Source organism: Haliotis asinina, chromosome 14, assembly GCF_037392515.1.
Source record: "Haliotis asinina isolate JCU_RB_2024 chromosome 14, JCU_Hal_asi_v2, whole genome shotgun sequence".
Taxonomy (NCBI): domain Eukaryota; kingdom Metazoa; phylum Mollusca; class Gastropoda; order Lepetellida; family Haliotidae; genus Haliotis; species Haliotis asinina.
Window position 1 is genome coordinate 50,478,499 of NC_090293.1, and position 14,899 is coordinate 50,493,397.

Here is a 14,899-nt window from a genome sequence, read left to right on the forward strand (position 1 = left end):
GTACTACGACGTTTTTTCACTCACGTAAATTCCTATGGGTGCAAGGCAGTGGATGCGAATCTCATCTCCGACTATGCGAGACAATATTCCTCCTACATTTTGGGGATTTGCAGATAACCGACCCACATCGTATCATTGCAGTCATACTTGTCGCACTCACCAATAGATCACGTGACCAGAAAGCGCGTGCATGTCAGTAATGAGGCTCGAGTGGCCAACTGATGCGTTCGCCTTTGCCGCCATCTTGTAGAATGCATCGCTATATATTGATTCGTTGCTGTATCACGCTTGTTGGAAAAATGGCGCAAGCGATTAGGGGAAAATCGAAGTGGAAAAACTCCATTATATAATGCCGACGGACCTCCACACAGTCGTCCGAGCAAGGCTAATCTCCAGTTCCCATCCAACTCGTCCGAGAATCCGGTTGGCGAAGAAAGCAACGCCATCATTGACGATGGTGGAGTGTCAATGACAGCTTGGCCGCTGTTTGTGTTACCATAGTGACCGGTTTCCCTAGAGATGGGCTCGGACGACCGGGATGATTCTATAACTTTTATGTAAATACCAAACAGCAATGATGGAGTTTCCAGTCCCTGGACTGCAGTCGGATTCATGGATCGTACGTGAAGTGTCTCTCCTAGGTTAGCGACAACACAACCAGAAGGATACGGTGATTGCCGAAAAGAGTTCTTGTGGAATATGCACCGCTGTCGATCAATGGCCACACTAAGGTAGGAACCCTCTAACTCGCGCGATCTCTTAGTCATGCTATCTGTCAACAAATCTGCTATTTCCTCCCATGTTATTCCAGCGATGACGCCGTCATCAACTGCTACAGCTCCACGGTCGTGTCGTTCATGTTGTATCGGTACTGAAAGTTGTACACCAGTAGCGAGAAACACCGTCCCTGTTCGGGTCATTCCGAGACATGTGGTGGTGGAATCAGTTAGTTCCGATTGTAAACAAAAAGATCGCTGATAGCTTGGGGGTTCAACAGTGGGCATCACATTTGCTGTCGAAACATAAAGTAAGGTTGATGTGTATTTGGTGCCACTAACATGCATTCCATCACAGAATCTATAAGATATGCCGGGATTCCTCCAACAGCATATGGTTTGTTTACAGTGAGTCTCTCAGTTCCTTCTCTCAGTCCGTAGTTACATCTCAGGTCTCTGCTGTAAAGACTGGAGGTGTTTCATTCATGTCGGAACATCCAGCATTTCTCTCACAGACAGCAGATACACATGCGCGCGCGTTCACATTCTTGACACGTGTTTTCAGCGAGTTATCAACGTTATCAAATATAACAGAATAATCTGTACAATTTCCAGATGAATTATACAATCATATTTTGAAATGTATGCTTTCCGGTTGGAATTTGATATTTATTTTTGTCTGCTCTCATTACTAAATTTACTACATATCAAAATATAACATGTTTGTACTATCGTATATTCCCAAGTTCCACGATTTTGTCATACATTTGAATGTAATGTACATATCCAACACGAATTACACAATTACATTTTTAAATGTATGGTTCTGAGTATTAATTTGATGTTTGTATCTGTGTGCCCCTTATTATCAATTTCACTATATATTACAATATAACATGTTCGCATGTGTCGTATATTCCCGATTTACAGGATTATGAAAATTGATTGTACCAATTCCATCCACTATTTGAGATGCCAGTCAACTAGTTCTCTTCACTAATGATCAGCTTTGGCCCGGTACTATAGCCAAAAACGACATGATTCCCACAAACCATAGATCAACAATTAACAGCGAGTTTCCATTCTCTGCAATACGTAACATCAATCATTATATTTCACAACTGATGCATCGAGGTAGAGCCATTGGCAAAATGTAGAGTTATTGCTTGATAAAGTAATTGCTAAAGGTAGAGTCAAATGTTGAAGGTAGAACTAGCGCAGATGATAGAACCATTCCTGAAGGATCAACTAGTGATGAAGACAGAGACTGATGAAGCGAGTGATGGTTGCTAAAAAGAATATAGAGAAGAAGATAGAGCGATTGCTACAGGTAGGAGTAGGGCTGCAGATAGAGGCATTTGCTAAGGTGGTGGGGTGAGGGGTGAGGGATGAGGGGTGAGGTGTGAGGGGTAGAGGGTCGAAGACGTAAAACAGAATGAAAATGGTATTAATATAGTGTCATTTAGTTATGTAGTACGTCATTGCGGTGTATCGGGACATTTATTGTTTTATCGGGAGATTACAACGTTAGAGTACTGGTAACAGGCAAAACATTTTATTTTTTAAATATATATATATTTGAACTAAATACTGATTTGGTTGCTCCTAGTCAACTTCTTTAACTTTGCCACGCTTACCTTGTTGAAAAATCACTGATTTTAACTGACCCATTAAATTACAAATTTCATATCTGATTTCCCCATGGCGCTGTTAGCAATTTGTGCTTGTAGATAATCGGAAATGATTATTCTGTGGAGTTCATGCATGGAAATGTCTTGGGGAGAGAATTGGAGCTGGTATGTGTTTCCACACAACATATTTTCACAAGTAACAGAGCACCCAATGCCGTTCACAAATAAATCTGAAATATGTTGGATGTATCTCCATCCTCTGTAAGGTTTTGTATGGCCATGATGTGTTTTGGTAATGCTATTTTGACCATTTCTACCACTCGATTCACAAATACTCTGGTTGGTAGAGTACATCGTTTCTAAAATGTCACCGAAGCAGGATAGCCAATGTTCGTGTCTATAGGCCTGCAACCTAAAATTAATCAGTTTGTGTCAAGCTACAGTCTGCTCACATGTTAGGTTTAAATTTGGTCTGATTCCCTCAGATATTCAGTTCGAATTCCTCAGCAGTTCGGTCACTTCGTTCCTGATAATCGTTTTAAACTGCTGTCTAGACAACCAACAGATGTTTCACAAATTGTCACAATCACAAGATAAATATCAACTCTTGTTGGAAACCGTTGGTCGTTTTCTCTCTCCCTGACTGGAGGGACTTACAGCACTATAAGGAGGTTTAAATGTTTTTTCTTGGTTGATTTTAAGTGTATACAAGTGCTCGGTATTGTATGCCTTTGAATAAACCATTTCCAAACGCGGAGATTATTAGGGAGACTTTGCCTGACCACATGTTATGGGGACAGGTGCCACCATTGAGGCAGGATGCTTTAACCTTTACATCGATATCGGGTTTCGTCATTGTTTGCATGCGATTAAGAAGCATCTGTTCTTGGTTTAGACTTAAATGTCCGACCGACTCCTGCTGCGGAGATTTTATGGTTAAGTCGTAATTCTGTTCCTTTTAGAGACCCAATAAATCCAGTCTGTTTGGATCCAAATGATCGTTTAGCTGCTTCCCAGGCATGGGAGGCTAGGTACAAGTCTTTGTCTCCATTTACATTCGAAGAAGTTGTTTAGAACTAGGGTACAATTTTTGACGGAAAGGGAAGACCAAAGGAATTTACTGAGGATCTGTGTCACTTTCTTTCTTTTGCGAATATGTTTTGGATTCACTGGCCCCGAAAATGTTCATTTGGCTAGTGTGAGTGTCATGATTTAACTTAAAAGACTTGGACGCTGTGGCATTGTCTCATCGAGATTCTTACTAGGTCAGTTATCTCACCACTGTTGACGGTTCGAGGTTGGAACTCGCTGTCTGGACAGCAGCATTCATCTTGTGGCATGTTAATGCTTCGCTGTTAGGCGTTTGTCAAATCTCTCGTGTTACAGTGGTGTTACGATCAGCCTGCTCTACTAATGGCGCTAAACCTGAATCAACCATTTCAGTTTGGTTTCGGCTTTTACGTGATAGGGGAGTGAGTGGACAGACTTTAACAATCTCGAACTGTAGCGACGTTTCATGGCTGCTCCTGGTCCCTATCACGTGAGGGCTGCGTTGTAGCCTAGTGGTTAAAGCGTTTCCTCGTCACGCCGAAGACTCGGGTTTGATTCCCCACACTGATACAGACTGCTGTTTTAAGCCCCACTGTGGTATCACCACAGTCATTTTCCTGGAAGTTTGTTAAGAACCGCGTAAAACTAGACTGGAACGATGTCGATCAAAGTGAGGCATATTTGCAAATGGAAAACTACTTTTTGCATGAGATAAGGCAAACTTGTGTAACTTGAAATGGTACATATTATTACCCTTTGTACCCTGTACCTTCTGTATCCTGTACGTACTCAGACAGACCCCAAGCCAACCAGTGGTTATCCCTCCCGAATGTTGAACGGGTCCAGGGAGACAAAAAGTTTCATCATTTAACTATTTTGTTGTGACGCGGTCGGGATCGAACCCCAACCTTCCGATCTGGCCTACACTTTACCTACTACACCACTTTGATTTTCAACTACTTCAGACTTGTCATGTTATATATCATATCTGGTCAAAAATAGAGCTCTTTCACTTTCATAGAGAGAAAATCCTTCGGACAATGAAACACCACAAAGAAACAAACTTTAATTCGAATCTGTTTTTCGGAACGATTCCACTTTTTGTTGATACAATACCATTGATGGTTTACTGGGTTTGCCGGGTCACCTAGATATGTGTTTATACTAGCCTCGGGAGTTTCTGTTTCCGCGGTGATAAATTATGTGCTTTTTGCCTTTGAATTGGATGTAGAGCCGTCCTTTGCGCATGCTGATGATGGGGGAACATTAGGGTAGTAAATGTTTATCATTTCCGGTGAGGTGGACTCCGAACGAGACTTGTCGTGAGGACTTTGGGTGACAGTGTTTGTTTGATCAAGCTTAAACAAAGCTTTGACGATTTGTATTAAAATCTTTAAATTAATATTCCAATTTACTCATATGACCGATCAATGAAAAAGTCGATGACCCAGGCAAATTGATATTCTATGATTAAATCATTCATTCATTCTTCCATCCATCCATCCATCCATCCATCCATCGATTTATCCATCATCACCCATCAATCCACCGATTCATCCGATCCTGTTAGTCGCCTCTAAAGAGGTCAACTCTAACCTGGATCTTCACAGACAGTTCATATCGTTCGGCACTTTCGACAATTAACGGACCGCATATACTAACCACCACTCCCCATGAGGGACAAGCCATCCATTTTCATATGTGACGCGGCCCGCGATCGAGTCTACGGGTTGTCGCACAACCCACTGGGCCACGGAGGCGATGTGCATGATGGGACGGTGAGGTAGCGGAGTGGTGAGAGCGTTCGTCCGTCACGTCAAAGACCAGGTTCGATCCCCGCCGATGGTATATTGCGTGAAACGGAGTTCAGGTGTTTCTCCGTGACGTTGCTTGAATATTGCTAAATGCAGCGCTAAATTTCACTCACTCACGCACACACTCACACACACTCACACACACTCACACACACTCACTCAACAAGGCTGACTCACCAATATCACTGTATTTAACATTCAATGCGACATTTCAGAGAGGATGTTGTTTATGTCAAATATGAAAAAAATATGAAATCCTCAAGTCGACTGTCTTTGTTCCCACTAACACGGTTATCATGACAGACAAGTCCATGAATTACAAATGACGGCTCTGATATTACAGCTAGTGAGAGAGTGTTGTGGAGTGTTGACATAGCGCTCCTTCGAGAGTGTCTGGCTGATTGCTGGCAACGTGCACCGATTACTAAAATGAACCTGTAACACAAAGATATCTGTCATGATCACTAATTTCTGCATAAACAGTTTTGATTTTTATCTGGGTTTATGACGAATATGATACAAACAAAAACTCATAAATATGACATTTGGAGAATGCATGAGGTGATTAACAGAGTAAGAATTTTTAATCGCATTGATACGTATTTGAAAAAAAGTAGATACAATAATAAAAGGTATTATGTAGAATATTCATGAGATATGATACCATCATTCTGTTTCAAGCTTGTATATATTTACGGCTGCAGTGTGCACTTGTTTTTCGTTTTGGTTCTTTCAAGTGACAGATTGCATCTTCATTGCGTGCTGGATGGAATCTAAACGTTTGTCTTCTGTAGAGTGAGTTAGTTAAAATTTACCACAATAATGCAACGTTGTTTAAGACTTGTAAATTATCTTAAGATTGCCTTAAAATACCGGATATTAAAGAGAACAAGGACGTAAGCATTTCAAATAATGTCTTTATATATAACGGGGAGGTGGGGCTAGCCTAGTGATTAAAGCGTTGGCTTGTCACTCCGAAGTCCCGGGTTCGATTCCCTATATGGGTTCAAGGCCGCGATATTGCAAAAAGGGGCTTAAAATCTTACTCACTGAATTTACATGTTACAAATTTGGGTTTGTTGGAGGCAAGCTTCATGTCCTATTCATCTGAAAAACATTTGCCCCAAAGAAAGACGCGTTTGCCACATTTCCCAAAGAATGCCAAAACTGATTGATTCAGATTATCAAAAAGTTAGTAGCGATCTTTAGCAAACACGTTTTCCAGATACTTTCTACTTTTCAAACGTTCTCTCAGTCACGTGACTGCAAGGATATTCTGTATTAATTATATAGTCTAGGCCATGAGACCGAAATAGTGAACAAACACATCCTTGTCTTGTACGGGTGACGGGTAATCAGCCTTCGGATACAGACAATGAATCGGAGATGTCTTCCGTGAGGTACAATAGAAACAACGTTTGATGAGGAACTACACTATCTGCAGATGTAACATCACCGACAGCGTTGAAAGAGCGACGTACCTGAAGCCATGTAGTTTATACAAGAAAGCACAGCCACACACAGGTGGAGCACGACGAAATGGTGTATGCCATTTCCCATTCTTGCAGGCCATGCAGAAGTTCTGCAGCTGGCAAAATGAATTCAGGATTAAATCTAGACCTGCTCAGATGTTGATATTCAGCGACTGATTACAGTTTCCCAATCTGAGTTTAAAACTTCCCAATTACAAAACTTTCGAAAACTATTTTAAGATACAGTTTTAAACAATATCATGGTTTTCAGCCCCAGTTGTCCTTCCCTAGACACTTAGTTTCTTTCTTAGTGAGTTTAGTTTTAAGTCGCATTCAGCAATGTTCTAGCTATATGGTGGCGGTCTGTTCATAATCGAATCTGGACCTGACAATCCACTGATCAACGGCATGAGCATCAGTCTGCGCAATGGTAACCGATGACATATGTCAACCAAGTCAGCGGGCCTGACCACCCGATCACATTAGTCGTCTCTTACGACAAGCATTGTCGCCTTTTATGGCAAGCATGGGTTGCTAAAGACATATTCTATCCCGGACCTTCACGTGTCTAGTTTCTGTGTTTGGAATCCTAGATATATTTAATGGATACTGATAGACAACTACCATTACCGCAAAGAATGGACGCATCCGCATCCGCATCCGCATTTGCATATGCATTTGCACACGCACTTGGTGAAGAAAGTGGTTAAACTAAATGTAACAAAGTTAGCAGCTTAAAATGTTCTTTACTCATCGCCTAGGGTGATCTTTTCAGGTTAAATTTTTAAAATATTCCCATAAACCAAAGAAGATTAATATGTATATTGTTTGTGACACGAGAATACACAAACTTTGTGGTAAAATGGTAACGTTTCTGAGGCGATACCGTTAGAATAGTGAGTGCATGTTGTTTTAAGCTGATTTTGACATACTTAAACTTTAGAAAGAATTAGATTATGTAAGTATAATAACCATAAATATTCATTATTTTATATCTGTATTTTTAGTAAGGTTCATCTCGTTATTTACTCAGAACAATTAAGTCAGCCAAGCTTCCAGCTATGTTCTCCCAGATCGATGCGGCCCATATGCACAGTTTGAATGCAGACATTCGGCATTAAGACCAAAATAGTCGACTGTCAGTATATAGCTAAATGTCAATAATATCAAGATGGTTCCGTAATGTCATGATGTCAGTTTCTAACGGATTAAATATTCAATACATGGGGTCACCACCTCGCTTAATAGAACGGCTGTATACACCATGAACCTCGTTTTACAACGGTTTACCTTGACGCCTCTGAAAGCCGAGGGACCAACAGCTCAACCAAAGAATAGGATAATTGTTTTATCTGTCGGTGACGTCATTGGGTCCTAATCTATTTACTTCAAATAAATTACAGAAGTATGTCAGAATATTGACTGACAAGTCGCCCTCCTCTCTCCCCTTGAACAGAAGTGGACTCGACCGCTGCTTCGTCAAAGCGCAACAATTGTTTTTGAACAGCGAGGCACCAAACATTTCATCAACGCAAAAGACAATCAATGTCTTTTAAAACACTCATATGTGGGTTTACATTTCATTTTCAGATCATTTTGTACGTTGGGAGAAACAATAGATATAGATAAATAGAATTAAATATTCCATTAATGTTTTACCACGTTTCTAAGAGTGAATTCAAATACTATTAGCCGTTTTCGACACTTCGGACGAAGTGGTAGCGAGCCTCATTGTGGCGTTCGGTTTCGGGTTGGGGTTCGGCATCAGGAACAAATTAATTCAAGACAAATTAGAACAATGACAGTGGATAATATAAGCCTTTCAAAGATGAGAGCAGATATATGAATCGTTTGCAACCGAATACACACCCGGATCTCAAAGTACACCCTTTGCGCGCGGGACTGCTTTATGTTCCTTGTCGTCAGAATGGCTCGTCTTCACTGTGTAAGTATTAGAATAAATGCCCCTGTCGTTGATAAATGATCGCGATATTTCGTGATTCTATTTGGAATAGGGAAATACAACACAATTCAACATCGCATTTATCGACCCTTCGTAATGTGCTGTCAACAACCAAACTGGGCATAACGCCTTTAAATCGGACTCAACTGCTTTTATAAAGTTTTTACGAGTCTATAACGTTTATCCAAATTAAAGCAGCTACCGTCCATCTCCCTTGAATAAGTGATAGAAGAAAGGCTCTCCTAAAACAAAGTACTTCGGTTTTAGAACTCCACGGTAGCTTCCGACTGAGGTCAGTGCAAACCCTTTAGTCTTTCAACAGAGTAATGTTTATGTTACCGATATTGTTCTTATCACGAAACTTCACACATCGCGAGGTCTTTAACCGAAGCCAGGTTCATAAAAAGAAATTGGATTTTTTTAAAGTCTGCCCCCGAGCAGTGTCGTATTCCAGGAACCCGCTGAGAGACCAACATCAACAAATTAATCACTCCTCACAGCGCAGCAGGCGTCGGCATATAGGCAACGGAAAATGGATTTGTGACTTGTTAGAGGCTTGAGGCCCTGTTGGGGAGTTTGCTGACGTAAGGAGGGGCGGCGTCACCTGGTATTGCTGTAAAGGTCAAGGCCAGTGGCCCACATGGCTTAGATCGCAACGAGAGATGATATTGCCACTCACTGATTTTCAATACGACATACTTGCGCAAGAACTTCTCCGGGATTGTTATTCTTATTTTCTTTTCAAAGCTTGCCAAATTAAATGTGTGTTTCTTCCCAGCGGATCAAAGATGAGAACGTGTGTCTTCATTAATGGTGAAATCGCTTACCGATTGCATGCATGTTAAAGTAAACGCAACAATTATGCCCACAATGTTAGATAAGTGAAGCGCCCGATCGTTTGTCAAGAAGCCTCGGGCCCTGTGCAGTTTGTTGTATTTGCCAGTAAACAGGCTGACGCAACTCACACGTATGAAGAAGGTTGCCATGGCAATGTGTTTGAATATTTTTATTCAATATCTGCAGTTAAAGGTTACCTTTATGCAGTGTCATTTAATGTAAATGCATGCTCCACGCCAACTGAAAGCATTAGATTTAGCCCAAATTTTGTTTTGAATGTAGAGGACTTTGTAGTAAGTAACTGTTTTAAACTGTTAATTATAATATATTGAAATTTAAACTATATCATTAGTATTGACCCATTTCTTTAGTAGGATCCGGTGGCCAGATTCGTTGAATTAGTTGACGCATGCCATCGATGTTCATGATATCAATCACAGGATCGTGAGATCTGGGTTCGATTTTTAGTTTATCGCCGTCACGTAATTAACATATTACTGATTGCGACGTCAAACAACGAAGAAAGACACAAACAAACATCCATCTCTCGCACTGCAAACCAATGTAATCCTGACTTGGTTTACGCATGTCATCGTATCTCAGTTGCGAAGATCGATATTCATGCTGTTGATCACTGGATTTCCTGGTGCAATATTTACAGACCGCCGCCCAAATACTGGAATATAGATGAGCGTGGCATAAAACTAAATTCACTCACTCACTTTCATAGACATGTTCCAGAGAAAATACTGATCGGTATGTATATCTCTCCTTCCTGTTGTATTGCATGATAGGAGCGTTTGACTAATTCTATGAATATGGAAGGTCATTCAAGGAAAAGACGGCCAAATCAATGTCCCAGTTCGTCCCGAGGGAACAGGACCGAACCATTACATTGCGCTGTCCTGGCTTTTTATCACATTTATCGGTATTGATTGTGGTCAGACTGGATTGAATAGGACAGGGGTAGTTAACGATTGGACACCATGTGACACCGTCAGGGAGTGCACGGGGACACCAGGAAATACTTATTACACAGTAATACACACGAGCAAGATACAAGTGGTAGACTAGGGTAGAAACCCCTGGAAACAGTTAGCAATTGTTTGACAGGGGTACACACGCCTTGACACCAGTGAACTATTGTTTGATAGGGATACACACACCTTGACGTCAATAAAAATAGTTTGACAGGGGTACACACGCCTTGACATAAGTAAAGAATTGTTTGACAGGGGTACACGCGCCTTGACACTCGTAATCAATTGTTTGACATGGGTACACACGTCTTGACACCAGTAAACAATTGTTTGGCAGGAGTATATAAGGCTGGACGCCAGTAAACAGTTGCTTGACATGCGTACATACGCCTTGACGTCAATGAAGAATTGTTTGACAGGGCTACAGACGCCATGGCCTGGACGCCAGCAAACAATTGTTACACAGGGGTACACATGCCTGAACGTCCAAAAAAGACCAACCAAAAAATTGTTATTTTTTTACAAGGGTGCACACGCCTGGACGCCAATAAACAAATGCTTGACAATAGCACACATTTCGGCAACATCAAACCAAAGGTACGCGCATCTAGAGATCAGCAAACAATTGTTTGATTGGTATACACGCTCATGGGCAACCGAAAACAATTGTTAGAGAGTAGTACACACGTGCAAGACACCAGCAAACCTTTGTTACGACACGTGTAGTTGGAATCAGTGTTCAGTTGCTTGACAGGCGTACATAGTGACTGTACATCAGTACACAGATTTGACGGGCGGGCTGTTAACAGGTTCTACACGGTGGCATACTATTTGCATATTAAACTTGTCGTTGTGCTGTCGTGAAAGTGAATCGTTGTACTATAAACACATCTGTCGATCAACTAACCCGTTTGGCATGCCGTGCTCTGGCCTGTCCTAATTCTGTCAATACAGTTGACCTAGCTTTGAACAGTCAACTCCGTTGACCTGACGTAATGCTATAGGCACAGTTGATCTGACGTGCTACTATCTTAAGTTGAACCTGACGTCGTGCACGGAATACAGTTGACCCGACTTGCGCTGTAACCATCATAGCAGAGCCACCATACAACCCTTGCTCTATCGAACCTGGTTCAATACCAGCAGCTCTGTAAGTGACAGTAACGGCGATAATATCTACCATGCCGCCTTTCTCACAACCACGATCACCCCGAAATACAATTATTGCAAGCGGACACGCCGGGAGTGTGTGTTTTCCGGCAAAGTGGCCAAGAAATACCCTTCACTCCCCACACCAGAGCAGAGGAGGAATTACAGCCAAGTTAAGAGAAGGCCCCGATAATAAACCGTCTCGTTAGCCCCTAAGTCCCCCATATATCTGAGCTCGCCACGCGCCAGACGCCAGGTTCTTGATTTACGGCGAATCATCATCGCTACTGATGCTTTGGGTTTCATAATAGACCCTAGTTAAGCCGCTATACAAAACACCTTTATGGCACGAAATCAGGGAACTAAGAGTGCTTTATGATACCTTCCCAGCATTCGTGAAAATTAAAGTAACAAGAAGCTCTTTCACCGTTATTAGATATTATGTTTCCGTTTCTTGGTTATATTATTTCTCTGAACGGCAACAATAACGCCAGTCTCCCCTGCCACGGCCCCACGTCGATGCAGCGACAATATTGGGATTTCTTACATGCACTGTGACACGTTGATAAATACGACTCCATAACGTGATCATTGCCGTGGTTTATAAAGGTTGTCGGATCATAATGAGTTCTGGTCACATTACGTAGTTAACTCTCAGACAAATATATAGAATTGGATATCCATCCCATGGAATGTCATATGGATCATTTGGAAGGTTTGTGGCGTTTTGATGATATTATGTGGTAAATCACCTGCACGGTGACATTGTTCTCTGGGCCGCTTTGGTATGCCGAAAGAAGTAGCACCGTGCCAACATGACACAGACCCTGTAATGTTCATGTACTTGTTTATGACGGTAAAACTATGAAATGTTGCCGTAGGCAGACTTGACATAAACAATAATTAAATTGTCTCTGAACTCATAACATGTAAACGACAAGAGCGAGGGTGTGATTGAAACGTTAAAAGCCATGGTCGGGTTTCGATTTTCTATTTCTGTGCATCATGTGACGGTCGATTGGATTGGATTGGTGTATTTTGTTTTCAGAGGTGAAGAACATTCACTCACTCACACGCTTTTTCCGATCAGTAACTAGTACTATAAATTCCCTTGGTTTCTTGGGTGAACTATTGACTTGCCACTGCATGTATTTGTGAGTTTTTGTTTGCTGCTGCCAACGCTGGAGCAGAATACGCATATCTTTGTGCGAACACCTTGTACCATCACAATATGACATTAACTCACGGTGTATGAAGCTCCGCAGTGATACTGACAGGATCTTGCTAAAAGGAAACTTGTTTTGCCTTTCGACATGCTCCCAATAATTGCATCCATCTTACTAGATCATTCCTCCATTTTTCACACAAATCGCTCATTAAAATAACCGCACAAATTATTAATTCAAAGACTTTAAGTCTGTCTGTCTGACTCACTAGTTACACAACAGTCCATGAATGTAAGTGCAGATATATATGTTCATTTGTGTTTGGAGTCTGCTTGTATAAATTGTGGGATATCTGCAAACGACCCTCATCAAACATAGCAGTGTCTCCCACTTAACGACAGGAATTTCCTATGGGATTATCAAAGATGCTTGATAAGCCCTCAGTGGTTGAAGGTTCAGGGTAGATAATCTGTATTCGGATGTCGTCTGCTGGAATGTTGGCAGACGATAGCTCATGAGAGTCGCCTGCCTGAAGGGTCCAGACAATGCCTAATGATTGCTTCTCGTTGTCACTTCACAGACGAGTGACAGACGATCGTTTTATGAATATCATAACCGCTTACGAGATGTATTGTGCGGTACTGTCTGATTGTGGCGAAGCAGACGACAATTTATGAGTGTCGTCTGCTCGGGGTGTGACATGCTATAGATTGGGTGTTTCCTCTGACAGCACAGAATGAAACTATAATATCGTGGGGATCGGCTGCAGAACTCATTTCTTTTCATAGTTTTTGTGTGTAAGATATTACGCTGGTTTTACGGTCAATGTGGGCGGTAGACAATCAAGTGAATGTGATTGGTGTCAGACGGGGTGGTCGTTATGAAAATGGCGTTTGGTTGCTGATTACAATACTCTTGTGAATTGTCAGAATGAGTTTGAATCTGGTTTGTGCAAACATCTGTCCTGGAGTCTCACATTTTGGACAGCAACGTCATTTCTACAAACACGTTCTAGTTTTAGGTACAGTTTATTAATCTTATATTCATGTCGCATATTGTTCGCTTTAGAGTTATATGAAATTAGAAGACCCACCGTTTGGTCTGTCGCACTACAGCTCGCCGTTTCTGGGTTCTTATCTGATTCTTACCTATTCAGATTCCAGGTGTGTCAACACCGTGTCTGTTACGATTTCAAAAGTCATTGAGTTTTTAATATGGCCTATGTTTGAAAGGTAAACTCAGTTTATCAATTGGCGTAGCCTAGTTATTAAAATGTCATGCCTAAGGTCCGATTCCACACATGGATACAATGTGGGAAGCTCATTTCTGGAATATTGTTACAAGCTGCGTAAAACAAAACTCATTCATATTGCTTTCATGTTGGTGAGTGATTTGTACGTGATAGTGTCGGATTTGAACCCACCACCAGCTCGTGAGTACTGTTACAAGGGCTCCTTCCAAGACTATAGCGCGCTGGTATACGGCTCCCGGAGAATGGCGATGTAAATATGAGAGAGTGAACCAGGGAGGTATTCGGTTCATCATAGGTTTGACAAATAACCGAGTTTCCCTCTGGGACTGTTTGGTTTCAAGAAGACAATATGTCGTTGTTTTCTAACGACTGCAGCGGGGGATGTGACTGCAAGATTACACGTCTTGTCGACATTAAAGCGTTGCTTACGTGTGTTGGAGTTTGGAACAGCGTAATGGTCTTGTGGTATTGAGGAATTGCATAACCTGATCTTTTCGACAGATACAGATGGCTTAAAGTCAGATTCAGCTGAAGGTTTCATTATTAGGGTGTGTCAATTTATTGGAGGTTTTGGAGGAAGGTGTAAAGTGTGGATGGTATCACGCTGTAGAACAAAGCAAGCAAGGGTACGTCTTATGAAAAGCACCTGTCTGGTTTTATCTTTACTCTAGACGTGTTGCGTGGTTGTGTGCATAGAGGTCAGGCCAGCTGAATTTAAGCAACGCTGGGCACGGAGTCCTTTGATGGGTGACCATGTGTGGCAGCTTGATTCCTGAGAGTTTCTGGAACTTAATCTTGCCCCACAACGAAGCACATGTGACACATGTGGTCTCACATTACGCAAGTGGGTTTGTGGAAAATTGACTCTG

The 14,899-nt window shown here is 41.7% G+C and overlaps 1 protein-coding gene across 1 annotated transcript in view; it reads left to right on the plus strand.

The window, feature by feature from the left end:
• Positions 1-663: 663 nt before the first annotated feature.
• LOC137261233 (glycoprotein 3-alpha-L-fucosyltransferase A-like) overlaps positions 664-14,899 on the plus strand; it is a 135,534-nt gene continuing 121,298 nt past the window's right edge. Inside the window, exon 1 of the mRNA XM_067798944.1 lies at positions 664-731. The gene's annotated coding sequence lies outside the window, so the exon portion shown is untranslated. The remainder of the gene's footprint in view (positions 732-14,899) is intronic.